Source organism: Monodelphis domestica, chromosome 2, assembly GCF_027887165.1.
Source record: "Monodelphis domestica isolate mMonDom1 chromosome 2, mMonDom1.pri, whole genome shotgun sequence".
NCBI classification, from domain to species: domain Eukaryota; kingdom Metazoa; phylum Chordata; class Mammalia; order Didelphimorphia; family Didelphidae; genus Monodelphis; species Monodelphis domestica.
In genome coordinates, this window is record NC_077228.1 from 40,867,782 (window position 1) to 40,889,053 (window position 21,272).

Consider the following 21,272-nt stretch of genomic DNA (forward strand, 5'->3'; position numbering starts at 1 on the left):
GGCTGGAGAGTATGTTATAACTGGGGATTCACCCTGGCAATTACATCAAAGATAAAATGCTTCCCCAAGACCTCAGAACAGGCCAGGAAGTATATTATTGGACACAAGGTGCTTTTAACTGAGTGCCACAGCACTAAATTTAGATGAAAAAAAAGAGAAGTGGGGCACCTTATCCTGAAAGATTAAAGTGGGCCCTGTGTCTTTGCTGCAATTGTTGGACCTTAATGGAGGAAAGGTGGGGAGCGCCCCATTAGAGTCCCTTTATGACAGCCTAAGCATTGGACTGTAAAAGATTTAATATTCATCTTTGAAAAATCCTCCTAGGCCCTAGGCAGTCTTTCTGTAGCCTTTGGTGAGGGCCTGTTCTGAGCAAAGGACTTTGGGAGCTGCTTACAATCCCTTTTTTGAAGGAAAGAGATCAGTTCTTCTCTTTCCGCCCTGAAGATACATAGACTTTCTATAATGATGGCGGAGTCAGGGTGGGGTGGGAAGAATGCCTGTGAAATGGGAGAAGCTTTCACAAACAAATCACTTTACAGCTGTCAGAAAAGAAAAAGAATAGAGCATGGATATGCTTGACATAATGGCAAGCCAATATTTGGGTAGGGAATAAAAAGGCAAATGCATATGGCGGCCCAGCCCAAAAGAGTCCCATTTATTTCCCTTCCTTTTCCCCTTCTCCTCCTCCAAACTCACCCTAGCCCCTATGTTTGGCTTGAAAATAATTCTCTTTGCTTTTAGGAGAAGTGCTTTCCAGACCAAAGACTATTTCTTGACTGCCCTTTAGGGATTAGGTTTCTACCCTGTTTTAATCTTAGCACCTCTGTGTAAACAGCCTGGATAAGAGGGGAAGGCCTTCTTGACCATGTGCTGGGGAATATGGGCCTCTTGTGGACTTAGCTGAAGCCTCAGAAAGGCAACTCATTTGAACTACATGAACTGGTCTGCTCTTTCTTTCCAAAAAAGTTCTCCCTCCAGAAATCTGTTTGCTTTCCAAATGAGATAAAGCAAGACTATTACTCCCATCAAGCATTGTATAAGTATTTAATTTCTGCTCTGAAAGACTGTTTTTCTTTGTGTCTCTCCTAGTCTCAGAGCTAAGTAGACCTGAGTTCAGTCCTTCATCCAATACATACTGGTTGTAAAATCCTAGGGGAGTCCCTTAAGCGCTCAATGTCCAAGGGACTTCTAGGGCAAGGGAAGCTTAAGGCAGGAAGGAGAAAGGAAGGAATGAACTTATTTAGCACCTGCTAGGTGCCAGGCACAGACTTTTGAAGGAAACAAGCAATATGAAGAGGCAGAAATAAAGGGGAGAAAGTGCAGGGCAGGGATGGGAGTCAGTACCAAGGTAGGAGATAGAAGAGGGAGGGTTGTGTTGAGTGGTCTCCAATTCAACACTCATTTGTTTGTTGGCTACTATGTGCCTGGCCCTGAATAAGGCACTGGGGAAAGAAAGACAACTATTGAGAAACAATCTCAAGGAGTTGTCTTAGTTCTACTAGAAGATGCCCTACAGAAGTTCTTTAATCATTTTTCAGTTGTGTCTGATCCTTCCTGACCCCATTTGGGGTTCTCTTGGCAAAGATTGGCAGTTTACTATTTCCTTCTTTAGATAATTTTATTGATGGGGAAACTGAGGCCAACAGAATAAAGTGATTTACCTAACGACACACAGCAAGTGAGCATCTAAGGCCAGACTTGAATTCATCTTCCTGACTTTGAGCTCAATCTACCACTTGTTGTTGTTCAGTCATATCTAGCTCTTTGTTACTTTTTTGGAATAGATACTGGAGTGGTTTGCCATTTCCTTTTCCAGCTCACTTTACAGATGAGTAAACTGAGGCAAACAAGGTTAACTGACTTTTTCAGGGTCACATAGCTGGTAAATATCTGAGGCTGGTTTTGAACTCAGGAAGATAAGTCTTCCGGACTTTAGGTTCAGCATTGTATCCACAGTACGACCTAGCTACCCACCATATGTAAACAGCTTAGTAGATTAAAAAGATGATTCGATACAAAAAAAAAGTACTTAAGGAAAGGCTAAGACACAATCTCTGACCTTTATTGAATTGGTCATTTTTGAAATGAATAAGCTATGATTTATCTAAAGGAGGGGTTCTTAACCTGGGATTCTGTGAACTTAAAAAAAATCGATAATGGAATTTCAATACAGCTGGTTTTCTTCAGAATCTCTCTATATTTTCAGGGTGGTAAGATTGTTCAGTGGGTAGAGCTCTGCTCTTAGAGTCAGTAAGCCCTGAATTTAAGTACTACCTAAGACACTTGCTAACTCTGTGACCATGGATGAATCACGAAACCTCTCTATCTCAATTTCCTTATTTAAAATGAAGATTACAATAGTGCCTTATTTAAAATGAGGATAATAACAATATTTACACCTCCCAGGGTATTTTGAAAATAAAATGAAATACTATTTGTAACTTCTATGTAAATATTAAATGCTATTATCTTATTTTGTACATTTAAAAGCAATATTCTACAAAGGGACCCTGATGCTTCATCAGACTGCCAAAAAGGTCCATGAACCCCTTTGACTTTATTTTGCTAACAAACAAAAGTTAAAAATCCCTAAAGGAAATTTTCTAAAGAAAAATAATAATAGCTCATGTTTAGGCAATGCCTTAAAGTTTATAAACGTTATTTCATGCTTATTTCAACCTTCTGAAGTAGGCACTATTATCAGATCCATTTTACAGATGCATAAGCTAAGGACCAGAGTCGTTAAATAAAAACCAACATTACATAGCAAATAAATGTCAAAGTTGAGAATAGAACATAGGTCTGCTGATTCCAAATCCAGTGCTTTTTCTACCACCCTGTGTTACATAATGTTGAATTTCTATTAAGCAGTTAATGCTTGTTAATAGCTTGGTAGGATTAATAATTGACATACATTTAATTCTTTTTAAATATTACCTCATTTAAGGGGAAAGGAAAATGACTCACCAGAGTTCACAAAGCTAATAAGGATCTGAGGTCAGATTTGAACTTGGCTTTTCTGGCAGGTTTGGTGGAAAGATGCTGCCTCCCAGCTAGCATGGTTTCTGATGTTGTCCTTCCCTGCCTCCTCCTTGTAAAGTCTTTACTCTTTTACAGATGAAGTCAAACAAAAACACTACCTACAAGACAACTTTTTAAACATCTGCAGCTGCGAGTGTCCCCTCCAGAATTATTTTGTATTTAATGTGTATTTGTTTGATATTTACTTGTGTGTCTGTATCGTGATCCTATTCTAAGAAAGCAAGCTTTTTGAGGACAAGAATTCCTTCAGTTTGAACATTATATTGCTAGCACCTTGTCTACAACTTAGCTGATGCTTTATAAATGCGAAATTACCTGATCAATCTTCATTCCAATCTAGACCCAGCTAGGAGCCAAGCAAAACCTGACATTCCACTTTTCACTTTAGTAGTATGGGTGGGGAAACTGGTTGATAATCCCCTTTGAAAATGGGAATATATATGGTCGTCATCATTCATGAAAGCAATTATGGAGCCTGAAGAATAATGAACCTTCATGGTCATTAGTGCATGGAGAGCTTGTCATAAAGTGAGAGCACATGATCTTTGTGTGAAGTGAATAGCTCCCTCCCACCCTTAAATACAGAGAAGTTAATAGAATTTCCTAGATTTTTATGCTGTATTGGAACTGTGTGAGGGCTCAGAATATCCTCTGTTTGCCTCTTCAGTCTTGGTTTGACAGCTTGTGTCAGAGGGGACAAGATCATCCTTTTGTAGGGTGACACATCTTCAGTCCTAAATTAATGGTGCTGTCAGGGAATTGCCCCCCAAATCTGGGATTTTGTGAAATCACAAAGTTGGCGTATTCCTTGGGGCCAAACTTGAATCATACATAGAAAAAAACAAACAAACAAATAAAAAATGATCAACTGTGTTGAACGATCAACCCTCTTTGGAATTCAATTGCCATGATGATTTCTCTGTATGAAGTCATAATGGAATTTCCATAGAATCATATATCTTAACCCATGGCATCACTCAACAAATTCCAGTTGCCTGAACAATGATGGTCTACTGCGCAAGGAATTACTAGTGATTATTTCCCCCTGAGATTTGTCACAGTTTGTTTTGGAGTTCATTACCAATAAGAATAATAACTTATTAGAGTCCTGTATGTCAGAATCTATTAATGCACACATTTCATGAAGAGAAGTAGTCACTACTGATGTAAAAATAGCATGTGATTTCTGCCAAGTTTTCCCAAGGTTGGTAAAGAACTATCGGACTACTGATGAATGATTTCCTGTTTAACCCATAGATACCCATCTACTCTTAGTAGATTTCCTATTTATTACCAAGGATCAAATGTAGAAGGAAAGGAAAGAAGGATTCAAGTTTTCCCCAAGGTTGGTAAAGAACTACTGGACTACTGATAAGCAATTCCCTGTTTAACCCATAGATACCCATCTACTCTTAGTAGATTTCCTATTTATTACCAAGGATCAAATGTAGAAGGAAAGGAAAAGGATTCAAGTTTTCCCCAAGGTTGGTAAAGAACTACTGGACTACTGATAAGCAATTCCCTGTTTAACCCATAGATACCCATCTACTCTTAATAGATTTCCTTTTTATTACCAAGGATCAAATGTAGAAGGAAAGGAAAGAAGAAATATGGAATCAACTATTTTCTCTTTAACTATTACTATATATTGTTGGTATATTGTTTGTAGAGGTTTGACTCAGCTGGGAAAACACAGGTTCAAATCCTACTTCAGTTACTTTCTGGCTGGGCAAATCACTTAATGTCTTAGTTTTCTAGATAATTCTCTAAGTTATAGATAAGCCATTGAACCACATCAATGGAGGGAGATTATACATTGGGATATCACTAGAACAATAAAATTATAGGTCTAGTTAAAAAAAAAAAGAGCTGACTTAATGTCTCTCAGCTGAAGAAAAGGGTACCCTGACTGCCATCTACTGTGGCCTTCATGACTTTGACCATGACACTGGATATTTCATCTATTGTGCCACAGACCTCTGCAAACCTAATTGTTCATGTGATGTTTTTTTTTTCCTCCTGAACTACTGCAGATGTCCCTTTTCTGTAACAATTTAATTAACACTTTAAAATAATGATGCATTAATTAATGCCAAATTACAATGAAAATCCAGCAGAATTACACTTTATATCAACATTAATGCAAAATGAGTTCCTCCTGGATAATTCTTCTTACAATGAATACAAAAAGAGATAATACTAATTAGGCCATCAATTTAAATTTACCATAATTTCAATCCATGTCACTTATCTGTTCTCTCGCACAAAACAATTCCGGCCTGCCATACATTTATGTGGTAGTGGTAGGGGATGTCTGCATGGCAACCAGATCAGGTCCTGCAGGATGCTCGTGAATGCTGTCCCTTCCTTGCTGAAGCCAGAAAACACAAGGGCTCTCTAATTAAATAAAAGGCTTGAGTTGAATAAAATAAAATACCATATCTTGTAATATGCATGGCACAAGTCATCGGGCTCTGCTTATCAAGTTGCAACTAATTCAGTTTGTTTCCACTCTCAAGGGCATGGCATGTGAGTTAGGAGAATTGGAGCATCTCCAGGGTCATTTGTTCATGAGCAAAATGAAATCACATCTTCCCATTTCCAGGAGTGACATGATCTGCACCTGTTACATCTCATTTTCTTTGGTACTAATAAGTAGATTCCTTTTCCCAGCATCTCTAAGGAAGAAAGGCTCTGAAGGTTAATTTTGCAACATTTTTGAAAAAAAGAGGAATGTGAAATGGATCCTTTTTTGCTCACTACTCATGACCCTCAGAAGTAGCCCTTCCCACTTACCATCATGGAGAAACAGATGCATTTGTTGCAACAAATACATGACATAAATCTATATTGGATTGGTACATATGTGTGCTATTTAAGAAGTCAAAATGACTCTGGAACAAATAATTGCCATACAATATCTCATTGAAACAAAATGCTTGATTCTCATTGCTAGGAGTTAATTATATTTGAAGGTGTTTGGCTGTAGGATCATGGAACTTAATACCTTTTCTGATGGGTGACCCCAAAGATAAGAACTTATTCATTTATCAAATTCAGGAGCCCAGAAATGTGGACTGGAACTTGGCAAATTTGCTGGAGAAATATATATCAGAAAAATTCCTGCAGAAATATGCCAATCTTATGATAAACTTACACCCAATCAATGACAATTGTACTCAAGGAAAGCATCCTTGAACCATTGGGTTTTTATATACTGAGGCACTCATATTTCAGTTTACTATTTTGCCTTCTTTGCTTATTGAAATGATCCTCTTTCTAGTCTCTGATTCCCATTGAGTGAATTTAAAGGTCCTGAATAAAGTTGGATTTTTAGTGTCAACTTTTCCCATATTCCAAACAACCTTGAAAATTCTTGCTTGCCCAGAGGTCCCTGAAAGAAGCAGGAAAATGGATCTAAAAGTAGTCTGACAAATAGGAATTAGTTAAAATAAACCCAACAGGCTTTGTTTCTTGTTTTTATTGGGCTTCATGAGCATATATGCCCATGATATTTATTTTACATTCCTACCCATGACTGAGATCACAAGTCCACAGCACGGCTGATCTGGTGATTTGGACTGTCAGCACCCTGTACTCAATTCCAACAATATGGCGGGTCATGGAGATTTTTGAAAATAGCAGCCTCACCTTGCTGAATCAACTTGTGCTGGTTGTAGAGTATGCATTTAATAAATGTTTGCTGACAGATTGACTTCATTGCACCCTATACAAGTATCTCCAATTGTAAATCTTCTGAGAGTTGCTTGCAGTTATGTAAATCTCTGAACAAATCTAGTGAGGTACCATGCTGAAGAAAGTTACCACCTCAGTGAATATGTTTCCAGCAGGTCAATGAATCTGAAACCTCTTCTGTATGACTATATCCCAGAGAAGTACCAATTTTAAACTTTCCATGTCTTCCAGCTTATACAACTTTTACCCATGTCCTCCCATTCTGAAGGATTCATTCGGTATGCTAGATGGCTTCCTCCAGATCAGATAATATTATATGGGAACCTGTACAACATTCAAGTTGTTCCTCTACTATTTTTCTTTTTTTTCTTTCCTTCAGGGCACAGTTCAAGGAAGAATTGTCAAACTGACAAAACTGCTAGAGGAAGAGCCAAATTAAAATTTAATTGAGAATTGTTTAACAAAGTAAATAAAAATATAATAAAATATAGATAATGTTAATTTGTGGGGTTTTAAGTCAATATGTGACTATTAAGGATTTACTTAAGTTTGACATCATTGGTTTAAGTCAGCAGTTCTCAACCTCTCAATTTGTAGCAATGAGAATACATAATGCATATCAGGTATTTACATTCCGAATCATAACTGTAGCAAAATTACAGTTTTGAAGTAGTCACCAAAATAATTTTTTGGTTTGGGGTCATCGCAACATGAGGAGCTGTATTGCCGGGTCACAGCATTAGAAAGGTTGAGAACCACTGGTTTAAATAGTCCATTCTCAAACTTCTGCAGAGAGAGGGGAAGATGTTGAATGAATGGAGATAAAAATCATGGGTCATTTTACTATTGAAAAAAAAAGATTCAAGACAATATCTATTTATATCTTCTTTATCATCCCTATAAAATCTTCATGAAAATTATCGGCACACATATGGAGGAAAATATTTGATGAAAATGTGAGATGATCAAACCATTCTCTACAGTAGACTACATTTTCAAAGCCATATGAATTCCTGAATAATGCTGTGAATTCCTTGAGAGATTCAATAGTATTTTTCAATGATCCTCTGATTATCAATATAAAATAAAGCCTATAATAGAGAGGTGTATGATCAGCAGAGATATTGGTCACTTAGGTATTTAATGTCTTTTAATGCTGAAGATTTTGTGATAGAATTGATTTTATCTATCTTTTAGAATATGCTAGAAATACTATTAAGGGAATACTTTCAGAAGAACATTAAGCATAGTTATGACATTTGAACATTTTGTGAGCAGGTGGATATTTTTTCGGGTCCATAGGTGTTTTTTTAACTGCATCTCAAGGTTGCTCTAAATGGAAACTTTCCAGAATATTTTGAGAAATTGACATTATATCTTTCTAGTCTTTTGGTTTTCATTGGAATAGCAAATTTACTAGGCTATGATCATTCAGTTAAAGGTGAGAATTTAAGGAATATCTGTCCCATACTAAGCTATGTTGAATTTCCAGAGGTCTCAGCTTTAACTGGAGAGATGAATATCCTGGGTGGAATCTTAAAGACTTTCCCCTGTCAGCTTAATAGACTGACACATCAATACCCTTAAATGAGATACAGTAGGACTTTGATTTACAAAAATGCAACACATGTGAATTCAGATATACCAAATAGCAATAAAAGGTATACAAATATGTAAAATAAAAAATAATCATGTACTAAAACTATTTCATCTTCCCAAGGAGCAGTTGGCCCAGTCATGCTCATTCTTACTCTAAGAAGCTTTACTGTGAGTCATGATATGGTTTGAGCTAAATATTAGCTCCTGTGTCAGTCAGTCCTGAGCTCTTGCTTATAGCAAGTCATGTCTATGTCATAGCAGTGCTTCTCTTTGTTTCATTAATGCTATTTAGTTATTAATAAGGCCCCAAAATGCAAGGATAATGATTCTAGTAGCTCCGATAAGCTTAACAAAAGTCTTAAAGTGTCTATGAATGTTCATATAAAATACTTGTTGAGTAATAAGGTTTATTTGCTATTATGTATAATCAATTTACACAAAGGATTTTGGAACATATTGGTTACATAAAATAAGGTCATACTGTACTCTTCAGATAAAAATCCATATATATCATCTAATCTTGTTCAACTTTTGTCAACATCTTTTGATAAATCTTCAAGTCTATCTCACATGTTAGGGATATTTCTCTAGATGTCTTGGTAATAGTTGAGTACAAATTAAGCACTCAGGATATTTCTCAGTTATCCTTCACTCTCATGCCTTTACCAATTCATCTTCATTTCTGGACATTTATTTCTTTCATTATTCCTTTGGTAGCTTCTCCTGATCAATTCTGTATGCCTAGTGGGTTATGGGAAACTGATACCCACCACACATCCCCTTTGTTGACTTTTGGGGGACCCTCCACTTTGATTCTTTAGAGAGCATGATGTTCCAGAATTCATACTCCAAAGACAACATTGGTAAAATGGCTGTGTATAAAAGAAAGACTTTTGTTTTGAGGAAATGTCAAATTTTCAAAAACATTATGAGACTTCCCAAAGACAATTTAGTCCAGTATCTGGCTTCTGTTGAATTTCAGACTCAGCTCCTTCTATAAAATATATCATTATTAAATGTATATGTGGTATTTTTCCAAGGTGTACTTAATTCACCCACTGTAGAGAATGACTATCCAACTATAAGTTGTATTCTACACAATAGTCATTTTTATATATCTGAAGTATGTGTGTAATTAGACTGAACTTTCATGTGGGTAATTATAAATCTCATTCACAGTGTTCTAGATAGTGGTTTAATAAGCAAAGGGTTAAACACAAGCACTTGAAAGACTCCCATGTTGATTGAGGATTCTTCTTCAATGGGGATGCTATTATGAGACATGGGAGAACTTGGCACAGGGCCATCCAATATGGCATGCCCACGTCAAAGAAGGTGCTATGCTCTAGGAGCAAAGTAGAATTATAGTCACTCAAAAGAAAGGTGATTTAGAGACATCTCCATCCCAAATATTCACACAGGCTATTTCTGCCTGACCTCTGGTAGAGGCTTCCAAGCTCGTATTGGTCTGAACAGCTACAGTCAGACCCATTATACATTGACCCCAACATAGTGATGTAATTTTGATCCTTTTGCAGTACAAAGAAGAACAACCAACCAACCAATGCTGAGCATCCCATATGACAATGGGGAGTGATGGAGAGAGTAAAGGAAGGGAGGGAATAAGCATTTATCTATCACCAACTGTATGCCAAGCCCTATGCTAAGTGCTAAGTTGATTCTCACAACAACCCTGAGGAGGTGCTGTTATTATCCCCATTTTACAAGTGATAAAAAAAATGGGGCAAACAGAAATTAAGCAACTTGCCCAAGGTCACACAGCGAGGGAGTAATGTGACAAGGAAATCACTTTAAAAGACTGATATATATTAATTTAAGGTTGTCAAGGAATTCAGCTATGTAATTCCTAAATGAAAACTCAAGTCAGCAGTTAACCTTTTATGGAGCTTAATTACAAACAGGATGAAGAAAGGAATTAGAGATAGAGAGAGAGAGGGAGAGAGAAAGGGGAGAGAAGGGAATAGGGCTTAAATACCCCTTCTGTTTAGGCTGGGCCAAAAGGCCCAAGCCCTTAGATAGCTGGGGCAAAGAAAGGAGATCAGTCCCTATTACTCATGTGACCAAAATGGGGAAACAGTCTCAGGGACCTCCACCTCCAGCTTCCTTCAGAGCCAACTCTCAAAGCACCACCTCTCCGAGCCAAAACCTCTCCAACCCCACCACCTCAGTCCTCAGACCCCTCTATCTTTCAGGAAACCATCCAAGTTCCCTCCCCTCAGTTCTCACATCTACCAATCACTGTCCATGTCTTCCCTGTGCCAATGGTGGCTCTAGCTTAACCCAGGACCGCCCAGAGGTCTGTGGCTTTGCACATGTCTGTTGAAGGTCATATTCTCAAATAATTAAATCTTGATCCTTTGCTGCAGCCCTTCCTAAATCCTGTTAGGACTGAGTGGGGTGGAAATTGTATTTTCCAAGACCTGGTTCTGTCATTCCAAGTATCTCTATTGTATCAATTCTAAAATCAATCATGACTCAAAGAAATTCCTGTTCTATGCTTAAGCATAGATCAAAGCCCTTTCCATTGTTCAGCAAAAGGTTTCTGTCCTAAAGTAATCTTAAGAAGGGAGGAGAAGGAACCTCCCATGCCAATGGGGTTCACATTCCAATAGAGTTCCCACTCTCAATAGGAAATTTTTCAAGTACGAAATTTCCCAATGGTGAAATTTCCAACATTTATAAGTCTAAGAAATTTTAAGGTTTACAGTAAGAAATATCTCTAACAAACATACATTTCCCATTTTTAATCTGTTTCATATTACATTCACTCAGAGGTTGATATCACTTGTATTATTATAATTTTCAAGGAATCTTATTAAAATTTGATGCATGCATGGATGGCACTTTGTTGGAAGAGAGCCTGCTAAGTAGAATTTTGCATACCCAAATCAAATAGTCTTCTATTCAATGAACAATAAGTACCATGAGGTTATTGCTTTTCTTCTCTAATATTTAGGTCTTTGTTTGACTGTAAATATGTAGTGTGTTGTAGGATAATACTTTGTGAAAATTTGCCTGTTCCTTCCTCATGCTTTCATCAAGGTTGTTCTGAATAATGCATGTGATGATTACAGACATTAATGAATTAGGAAAGTATTCATGTGGATTCAAATATCACCATTCATATTTACTACCTATGTGAGTTTGAGAAAGTCATTAAACTTGCCTGGGTCCCATTTTCCTCATCTGTGCAATGAGGCACCTGGACTATAAGCCCTCTCTGGTCCCCTTTTGATTTATATCTATGATCCTATGATATTACTTGAAAAATTCTTGAATCCCACTTTTCATCAGGGAAGCAGAGTTTCATCAAGAGTAGGACATGTCCAATTAACCTTTTTTGACAGAGTGATTAGACTGGATAGGTAGGTGACAAAGTAGATAACACTCTATGTCTGGAATCAGGAAGACTCGAGGTCAAATCTGGCCTCAGACATTTACTGGCTATGTGGCCATGGGCAAATCACTTAGCCCTGTTGACCTCAGTTTCCTCATCTGTAAAGTGAACTAGAGAAGAAAATGGCAAATCACTATCATACTGTTGCCAAAAAATCCCAAATGGAGTCATGGAGAGTTAGACATGACTGAGAGATGACTGAACAACAAAATTATATCAATAGGTAATGAGAAATACTATAGAGACATTCATTTAATTTCAGTAAGGCATTCGACAGAGACCCATGTTATCCTTAAAGACAAAATGGACATACATAGGACAGATGACAAAACAAATAAATATGACTACTGATGTCTTTGGCTTAAAATACCAATTGGCACTACTGCCAGCTGAGCTGGGGGTGCCATTTAACATGCTGATAGTATGATAGAAGCTCCTGTTTTTCTCAGGTTATGATGTTAGGACATTGATGGGGTGATGGAGGAGGTCCATGCAAAGCTAGCTAAATCCTTCTCTAGTGGATATGAGAGGAGGAGGCTGTACCTCACCATCTCTTCAATGTGTTTCCTTCTCAGGAATGACATCATGTTTTTAAAATCCCCAAGAAGGGATTTCATGACATCATGTCTTCTTTTTATGAAGAAAAAGTAGTTTTTGTTTACATAAATAAAATAAACATTAGCTTAATTCACTTCCCAATCTTACTTAGATAGCACCTCTCCCCTATGTTTCTGAAAATCTGCTGTTGAAATACATGCCATTTTCTTTTCCCTTTCAGTGTAGCAACATCTGAGATTTTTCTCTGAGCCTTGAGTAATGAAAAATTACAGGAAATACTTACCAAAGAAAAACAGAAATTAATGAAAATGGCACATGACTTGATGAACTTGGCCATAGCCAAGCTAAGCTGGCAGTGCATGTTGTTTATGGTCAACAGTTATCGGGATTCACTTATGTGTAAAGAACTTCATTAGAAACCTTGGAAAGAGAAGAGAAGATCTCTGTATTCAAGAGGCTGTCCATACCTGAGTAGGCTAGCATGGATAGATATGTGAGGAAAGCATTAGCTTCTATGGTGTTCTTTCAGCTCATTGTGGATGCTTAACCTTACATAGTACCCACTTGAAGATGCTGGAAACTTTGTAAAGGAGTGTCTTTTACATTGTTTTAGAACTTTGAACAGTATTAAAATGTCTTATTTATCTATAGCTTAAAGGCCTCTTAGAGGTCATCTAGTCCAACTCCTTCATCTTACAAATGAGGAAACTGAGGCCAGGATCACTTCAGTGACTTGTAGAAAAGCTAGGATTTGAACCCAGAATAGATTCTATTACCCCTTCCAATATACTGGCAATTTACCTTAGACAAGTTACTCTTTATGCTTTTCTTGGTTATTATTTGCCCCAAAATAATTGAATTTTGCACATTTTCCTAAGGGTGTAAAGTTACTTGGGAGATTTTGAAGGGCATAAAACCACACTATAAGGCTGAGGAAGATATTCAATAGGAGGCTTGTGGTCCTGAAGATAGTCTACATTCATTTAAAACTTTTGCTTTGGTTCACTGTTACTACCATAAGAGTAAGCACAATGGATAAAGGATATTCTAAATGAATGACTTGTGTATCTCTTTTTCTGTTTTTCTGTATTGTCAAAGCCTATTCTCCACTTCCCATCTGCAACTTTGCTGGGTTTGAGCTCTAAAGAACTTGATACCCCTCCCAGAATAAGCTAATCACCTGAAATCTCACCATCATGTCAACTCAGCTTTATATACTCAATATCTTCTCAGCTCCCTCAGCTTCCTCCTCCTTCTGATTGGGAGACTGAAAGGTAGAGTACTAAACTCTTCCCAAGTTTTTCTTGGTGGAGAGATGGATTTAGATTTTCCAACTAACTCTGTACTTTACATCTGCATCATGACTTGGCTTGAGCTCCAAGGAATATAATTCCCATGCACTCAATATGTACATGCATAATTCCCCTTTCCCAGGTTTCATCTTCCTTCTGTATATTGTCTTCCTTCATTAGACTGCAAGTTCCTTGAATGCAGGGACTATCTTTCTTTTTGTAATTTGTTTCTACAAGGTTAACATAGTTCATGAAACATAGTAGGACCTAATAAATGTTTATTGAATTATACAAATTCAGTATGAATAATTGAATTAAATAAATAAATTATTGAATTAGACATATTGCTTGGGAGGGCCATGGACACTTAACTATAATGGAAGCTGTTAGAAATCTTATGTCACCAGGTCTAGAGATCAGAGATCTGGGGTTCAAATCTGACATCAGATATGTCTTAGCTGTGTGATCCTGGACAAATAACACCCATAGCTAAGCCCTTACCTCTCTTCTGCCTCAGAATGAATACATAATATTGATTTGAAAATGGAAGGTAAAGATTTTTTAAAAAAGACATCTTATGGCACAGCATATAATCATAATATGCCATATAGTCAGTGATGATTATTTCCTTGATAATATCTTCTAATCTCTTTCCTATTGTCTTGAACCTCAATCAGAAGTCACAGGACTCTTGTAGTCAGATGACATGTGACCTTGATATTCCTTGATGTTTGTGTTTTCTTGATCAAAAGTAAAACCTGTTACTTCAGCTTTTCTTATTATAATGAGTTCATGAACTGAACTTTCATTCTCAAGATCTGAAATGAAGGACAAAGTGCAAATCATTTGGACAGTTCATATAACCACAATCTTCATTAGAAATCGGCAGATATGACTATTTCTAATGCAATAAGAACCCAGACCAAGCAAGGGGATACATAATTAGTATTATCAAAACGAAATTAAAAATGGTAGAAATATATATTTTCCTCATCTGTGGTTCCAGTCAGCCAATGAATTATCTTCCTTCACAAGAATAGTTGAAGGATCTACCCATCAGCACTTTTCAGTTGGCATCATGCACTAGTGATGAGTTCTGGAAATTCTTTTCATTCATTGTTTAGAGAAAAGAAAGCATGTAGATGGTCAGGTTGTGGATTGTCATGTTGTGTGGTTGTCTAGTCTGACCCATCCTTCATTGGATTCAAAGGCAAAGTGGGTGAGAATGTGTTATTGAACATCCAAGGAAAGATCTTGGGAGGTCAGCTATGGGTTAGAATTTGGTACCTGGATCCTGGAGCTTGGTCCTGGATCCTGGTAGGAGAGAATTGTTCCCCCTACTTGTATTCACCTCTCTCTCTATTTAAGCTCAAAATATTACTGAGACAGAAACAGTCAGGAGCTCACATGGTGTGTCTGTATTGCCCCAGAGGGCTATATTTTGGTCCATTTGGACATGCCCTCCCTACTTGTGACACAGGAGTACATTAAAGATTGAATCTGAATCATGATGGGATATGTGCTCCATAAAATAAACGTTATAACCAAATATCTCACCTGCTTTGACTGAGGTCAATTCCTGTACTTAGAAAATGGGCCTGGGGGACATAATATAAATGCCATTTTTTTTGGTGCTGGTCAAGAGCACTCCCCAACTTCCCTATGTTCTTTCATTTGCTTTTCCCATAATACCTTTTCCCATTCACTCTGCTGCAAATTGATATTTGACAAATATTAATTGATTGACCCATTATACTGGTTTATATATATAGGTCTTGCTGGCTCATGAAGAACTGAGTAGATAAAAGAATGGAGAAAGAAGACAATTCTAAACTTTGAGTCTTTATTAAGTTCATAAATTTAGAAATTTATAGGGAACCATGGAGACCATCTATTCCAAACATATTACAAAAGAGGAAAAAAAATTCAAAGAAATTAAGTAACTTGTCTAAGGTGACACAGTCAATAATAATGTAATGGCTTTTAATGATGGTGTTGACAATGGTGATGATAATAGCAACATCAGCAACAGCTCACCTTTGCATAGCACTTTAAAGTTTATAAAGTGCTTCATGAAGTCAATGAATCAGGGCTCCAGCAGTCATGTATATGATATTCTTAAGGTACATTAATTATGCTTAGCTGGAAATAGGGCAACATGGTATGTGTCTACTTGTCTATGTCCATTTTCATGAGCAGTTTTACTTGTCTTTGTTTATTTCCATGAGCAATGAAACCCTAATTGAAACCCAAGAAAACATTAATTTTTATGTTTTCTTTTAGATATTAATTAGAAATTAATCTGAAATGTTTTTAGTGGCAAGGCAGAGAGATATTTCTAGTCCAGTCACCAGTTTTAATTAGTCATTTTTAAACCAACATTTTTTTCTCCTGCTCCTCAGCCTCCATATGGTCTTTCTAATCAAGTTATGGATTTACAATCTCATGGAGACAAAGTAAACAGAAATATTCCGAGGGCTCAGTTTTTCAAGCAGGTCCAGCTGCCATCACAAGTTAAAGGACTGAACTTTGGAAAGGGAAAACTGTTGGAGTTGGAGGAATTTGAGAAAGTGTAGGTTGGATGAAAAAAAAGATGGACTTTGACAGCCAAGAGCAGCTTGGGACCATGGAAAGCGCCACACAGTTTCCCAAATGAAATCCTGCTCAAGCCTAAGGATGCCACATGGCCAGGAACCATGAAATGCCACAATTTCAGAAGAATCAAAATTGTATATGACTTAATGAACAATGGAAAAATATGTGGCACTTGTGAGCAAATGGCTGGCAATGATTCCTCTACTAGATGTAGGATAAAAGATGCCATCAGGACTGGTCAAGTAGCATCAGTTAAGAATAACAGATGAATACACTGCATATATATATGCATATAAAATATCATTAAAATATTATTAAATATTATTATTAATATTATATTATTATATAATATATTATATTATATATTATATAATTTATTAAATTATTAATATTATTAAATATTATTAAAAATAACTGAAGAAAAATCTCTAGCAGTTTAAGTAGATAATCTACATATATTATCTGATACTTCTGATACCCTATCCCTACTGCACAGATACTAGTGCCTTCATTAAAACATTATATTTTATTGATTTTCTATGTATCTTGTATTTGCTTATAAATCTATATTTTGTTTGGCCTGATATAGTGTAAGCTTCTTGAGGGAAGGAACTTGTTGATCTGTGTCTCTTTCTCCCCACACCTAGTGTGATGCATTACTAAATGCTTGTCTGTTGATTTATTTCTGAAAGATTTATAGAACAGATAAGATTGATGTAGTATGAGTAGCCATTAGAGGAGTTGAAAATTGCATTTTTGTAACAAGTAGTCCCACCTATAAAATCAATGATTTATTAAGGCATTGAAAGAGGTCAAGTGGCAGCCCCTTCCCTTGAGTATCTTTTCCATTCATCTCATGCCTTCTCACTAACTGGTCCTTATTCTTGGTATGTACTTCCTCCTTAATTCCCCTTTTTAGAGTCCCATCTTCTTTAACATTCAGTTAAAATTCCTCCTTCTATATGATACATATCTTATGTAGCTATTGCCCTTTTCTCCAAATCTCTTGTATCTACAGTTATCCCTTCCACATCATGAGTTTAGGGACATGGCACCCCTGTGTTCTGAAAAAATCTTCCCAAAAAGGTTTTGCTCCTCTCTTCATATCAGTGAAGTCTGGATTTTTCTTTTTCTTTTTTGGGTGTAGATAGTACCTTATGGTACATTTTGGGTTAAGTATGCAGTTCTGAGTTTCTAAACTTTTCCTGTGTTATTTGCTGGCCTTTACATGTCACTGGTGACTTCCCCCCCAAATTCCCTTTTAATTTCTTTTGCTGAACTACAATATATTGAAACTATGATGGGGGAAGTCATGATGTGGAAAGGATAACTTTTATTTTAATTACATATATCTATATGTACATTTATGTATGTAGGTATAATCTCTCCATCCATCCATAGTCTTCCTATCTGTCTGTATGTTTCTTCCCCCCTCTTTCTCTCTCTCTCTGTCCCTCCCTCTGTCTCTCTTTTTCTCTCTCTGTCTCTGTCTCTCTCTGTCTCTCTTTCTCTCTGTCTCTCTCTCTCTCTGTCTCTCTCTCTCACCTTCCATCCCCCTCAATAGAATGTAAACTCAAGGATAGAAAGCATTTCATTTCTATCTTTGTACTCTTTATGCCTAGTGTAGTGTCTGACATAAAGCAGTATTAATATCTGTTGATTGATTGGTTGGTTGAATCTGCATGTCCAAATGTTCCTATATCAGCAGGAAATGTGAAGATTTTAATTGCCACAAACTTCGAGCCTTTTCCTCTCCAGGTTGCTAGCCCCACATATATTTTGACATCTGATAGTTTTGTAAAGTGACAAGTGATGGAGGGTTTCAGCAGCTTTTCCATTTCATCTAGCCTTTGAAGGCACCCACAGAAAGGCCCTCACTCCCCTGTGACAGCCCAGGCACTCTTGTGACACTTGCTTCTTTACACTTGATCACACCTGTTGACAATCAGGTACATTAACAAATCAAGTCATAGCCTTCTTTCGACTACCTCTTTGAACTCTACATTGGCTCCGCAAACTGGGACCTAGATAATTTATCTAAGTCTCTGATACCTGGTGAAGTAATTCCATGTTAAGTGACAGACTAATTGGCATTTTCTTAATGATATGTCCATCTTTTGTCCAGAGATTTTTGTCAGGTGTGCAGAGTTGTCCTAAGAGCAGCCAGGTTTCTGAAATGGACATGTTTTGTAATTTGTTCATAATCACCTTTTCATACCACGTCTGGGAAGTCTGTCATTGTCTTCCCTAAAGATAACCATTTTGAAAGTCAGAAACCATTTCCTATATACTGCAGTCAGTATATTCTTTTTTTTTTTTTTTAATAAGGAGATGGTATATCCTTTGGCAAAAATATAGCCTTTCTCTTGCTTCAAGTCTTCTCATTTCACTTTAAAATTATAGAAGCATCTGAGTCCTAGCCAACATAACACTCAATAATCTTGGGGTATGTGGGTGTTCAAGGAAGGTTCAATGGATAGAGATCCAATCCTGAAAATGAAAGGTCCTGAGTTCAAATCTGGTTTCAGATTCTTCCTAGCTGTGAGACCCTGGGCAAGCCACTTCACCCCATTTGCCTAATTCTTACTATCTTTTTCTTTGTAGCCATTACTTAATATAGGTTCTTACACAGAAAGTAAGACTTGAATAAATGGTAGGAAATAACAGAGAATGAATCTAAGATAAGGGAAAGAGAAATATGGATGGGAATTCTTTTTATCTAAAAATATGGTTTAAGATAGAGGAAGGAGAAAGTACATATCAAATCATAATATTCAAAGAATTGCCAACAACTATTTATTATTTTTATGCACATAGATTTTCTCTAAAAATTATAGGAATAAACTGACAATATGATCAATTAGCTAGTTCATGGCAGCACATTCTGCTTCTAAGGGGAGGTACAATGATTAAGCTTCCAGGGAGTTTACTTGGGATTCAGATTCTACCATAACATTGCTGTGTGATTCTAGACACATTTAACTTCTCTGTGCCTCTACAAAGTAGAGAATCATTTTAGCTCTCTGCCTTCCAGGAGAGACACTTTTGGGAAAATTGCATGTAAACTGCTTTTGATCTCCTTGAAAGAAAGTCATAATAGAAAAATAAAGTGGTGCTACTGGAATGACAAGTGTGTGAGTGTACATTAATTTCCCCCTTATGTTCTTATTACCAGCAGATGGAGGTCGAAATTGGATTGCTGCTGACTGTTGTCCCTTGTTATGGCCTGTGGAGATATGACAATTGAGAAGGAACTTAGAGGAATGCCAAGTAGCAGAGCATGAAGAGGTGGGGATGACCCACTCACTGCCTTGGACACTTGAGTGCTGTAGCACTTGGGAAGATGGATAAAAAAGGGGACTTTCCTAGAATAGCCTCAGAGATACATTCCCCCAAATGATCAAATACTCAAAAATTTTGGCTTGCCCTCTGAAAGACACACAGATCCTGCCCACATTGATTAAAGCCATCTTTCTATCCATGCCCGCCTACTTCACTGTCCTTCCCATTACTGATGTCAGGACTCTCTCTTATCTCTCCAGGGAGGCTGAAACCCAACTATAACTTGGGGAGTAAACTTTGTAGAGTTATCTGAGGGTCTGAGAGAGATGAAGTTTCCCTATCTAGGGTCACAAAGCCTGAAAATGTCTAAAGCAGAATTGGATCCCAGATTATCCTTGTTCCAAACTCAGTGTCTCTATGTCTAATCAAACAATGAGTATTGATGAAGAATTTTGCTTCTGTTGTTTTGAGTCATGCCTGATACATTTCTCAGAGAAGATCCTGGAGTGGTTTGCCATTTCCTTCTCGAGTTCATTTTACAGATGAAGAAATTGAGGCTAGTAGGATTAAGTGACTTGCCCAGCGAGGAAGTATCTGAGGCCAGATTTGAACTGATTCTAGATCTGGTACTCTATCCATTGCACCATCTAGCTGTCCTATGGGGAGTTATTATAGGTTGGCCACTACTAAATAGAGATACAAAAAAAGAAAATAATTCTCATTTTCAAGGAGCTTCCATAGTTAAATTTTGGGGGTGAGTATGGATCCCTAGGATATGGATACATGATTTCATTAGTATAGAAAACTCTCAGGTCAATACCTTCTTATAGTGGTTAGAGTATGGTCTAGAACACAAGAAGGTAAGTGACCCTTACCTCGGTTCATGAAGCCAGTAAGGGTCAGGACCTCCTTTTGAAAATCCAGGGGAGCTAGGTAGTACAGTGGGTAGAGCGTCAAGTCTAGGGTCAGGAGTACCTGTATTCAAATCTAGCCTTGGACATTTCCTCATTGTGTGACCCTGGGCAAACCACTTAATCTCAATTGCCTAGCACTTCTGTTTTAGAAATGATAGGAAGACAGAAGGTAAAGATTATTTTAAAATTCCATCTCATTATGTTATATTTTTCTCAAATATACATGTAAAAGATACATGCTGAATAAATGTGATATAAATTTAGAGAGGAGGGCATTAATAGCTGGGGGAGGATAGGAATGGGGGATCAGGGAAGTCCTGTTGCAAAATGAGTTATTTGTGTTGAATCTTGAGGCAGCCAGACTTTCTAAAGGCAAGGGTAAAAAGGGGGTGGCAGTCCAGATGGGAGAGGTGAAAAATATGCCATTGACGAGTCTATAGAATTCTACATTTGCTTCTCACTTTGTTTCTGTGCTCCTAAAGGACTGAAAATATTGTCATTTCAATGCCCTCTGGATTCAGTAGCCTGGGCCACAGCTCTGGTCTTCCCACCTGAGTTATGGCCACTAGCAGATGTAGCAGCCCTAACTTGCTGTCACCAAACTGTGTTTCTACTAGAAATTCAAGCAGATGGTCAGTGGAGAGTGGAGCATATAATGTCAGGAAAGCCTGGACAGGTCTTCCCTCCTGCCTGTGTTCCCTGCTGTCATTTTCTGCATCCTTCTCCTAGCCTTCCTCCCAACACACATCCATCTGAAACGTTCATTCCCCTTCCGACCTTCTCTATAACCCTAGATATCAGAGTGCTCATTAAAAGTTAAATGGCACCCGAAAGTTGTTCCTAAGACTTCCAAACATCGTGCAAAAGGAAGAGGGT

The 21,272-nt window shown here is 37.3% G+C and overlaps 1 long non-coding RNA gene across 1 annotated transcript; it reads left to right on the forward strand.

Annotated features, from left to right (window-relative positions):
• Nucleotides 1–4,010: 4,010 nt before the first annotated feature.
• Nucleotides 4,011–19,932, forward strand: LOC103099025 (uncharacterized). Its single transcript, XR_008916075.1, has 2 exons — nt 4,011–4,387; nt 19,376–19,932. It is a non-coding gene; the product is annotated as an uncharacterized LOC103099025 (long non-coding RNA).
• Nucleotides 19,933–21,272: the final 1,340 nt, after the last annotated feature.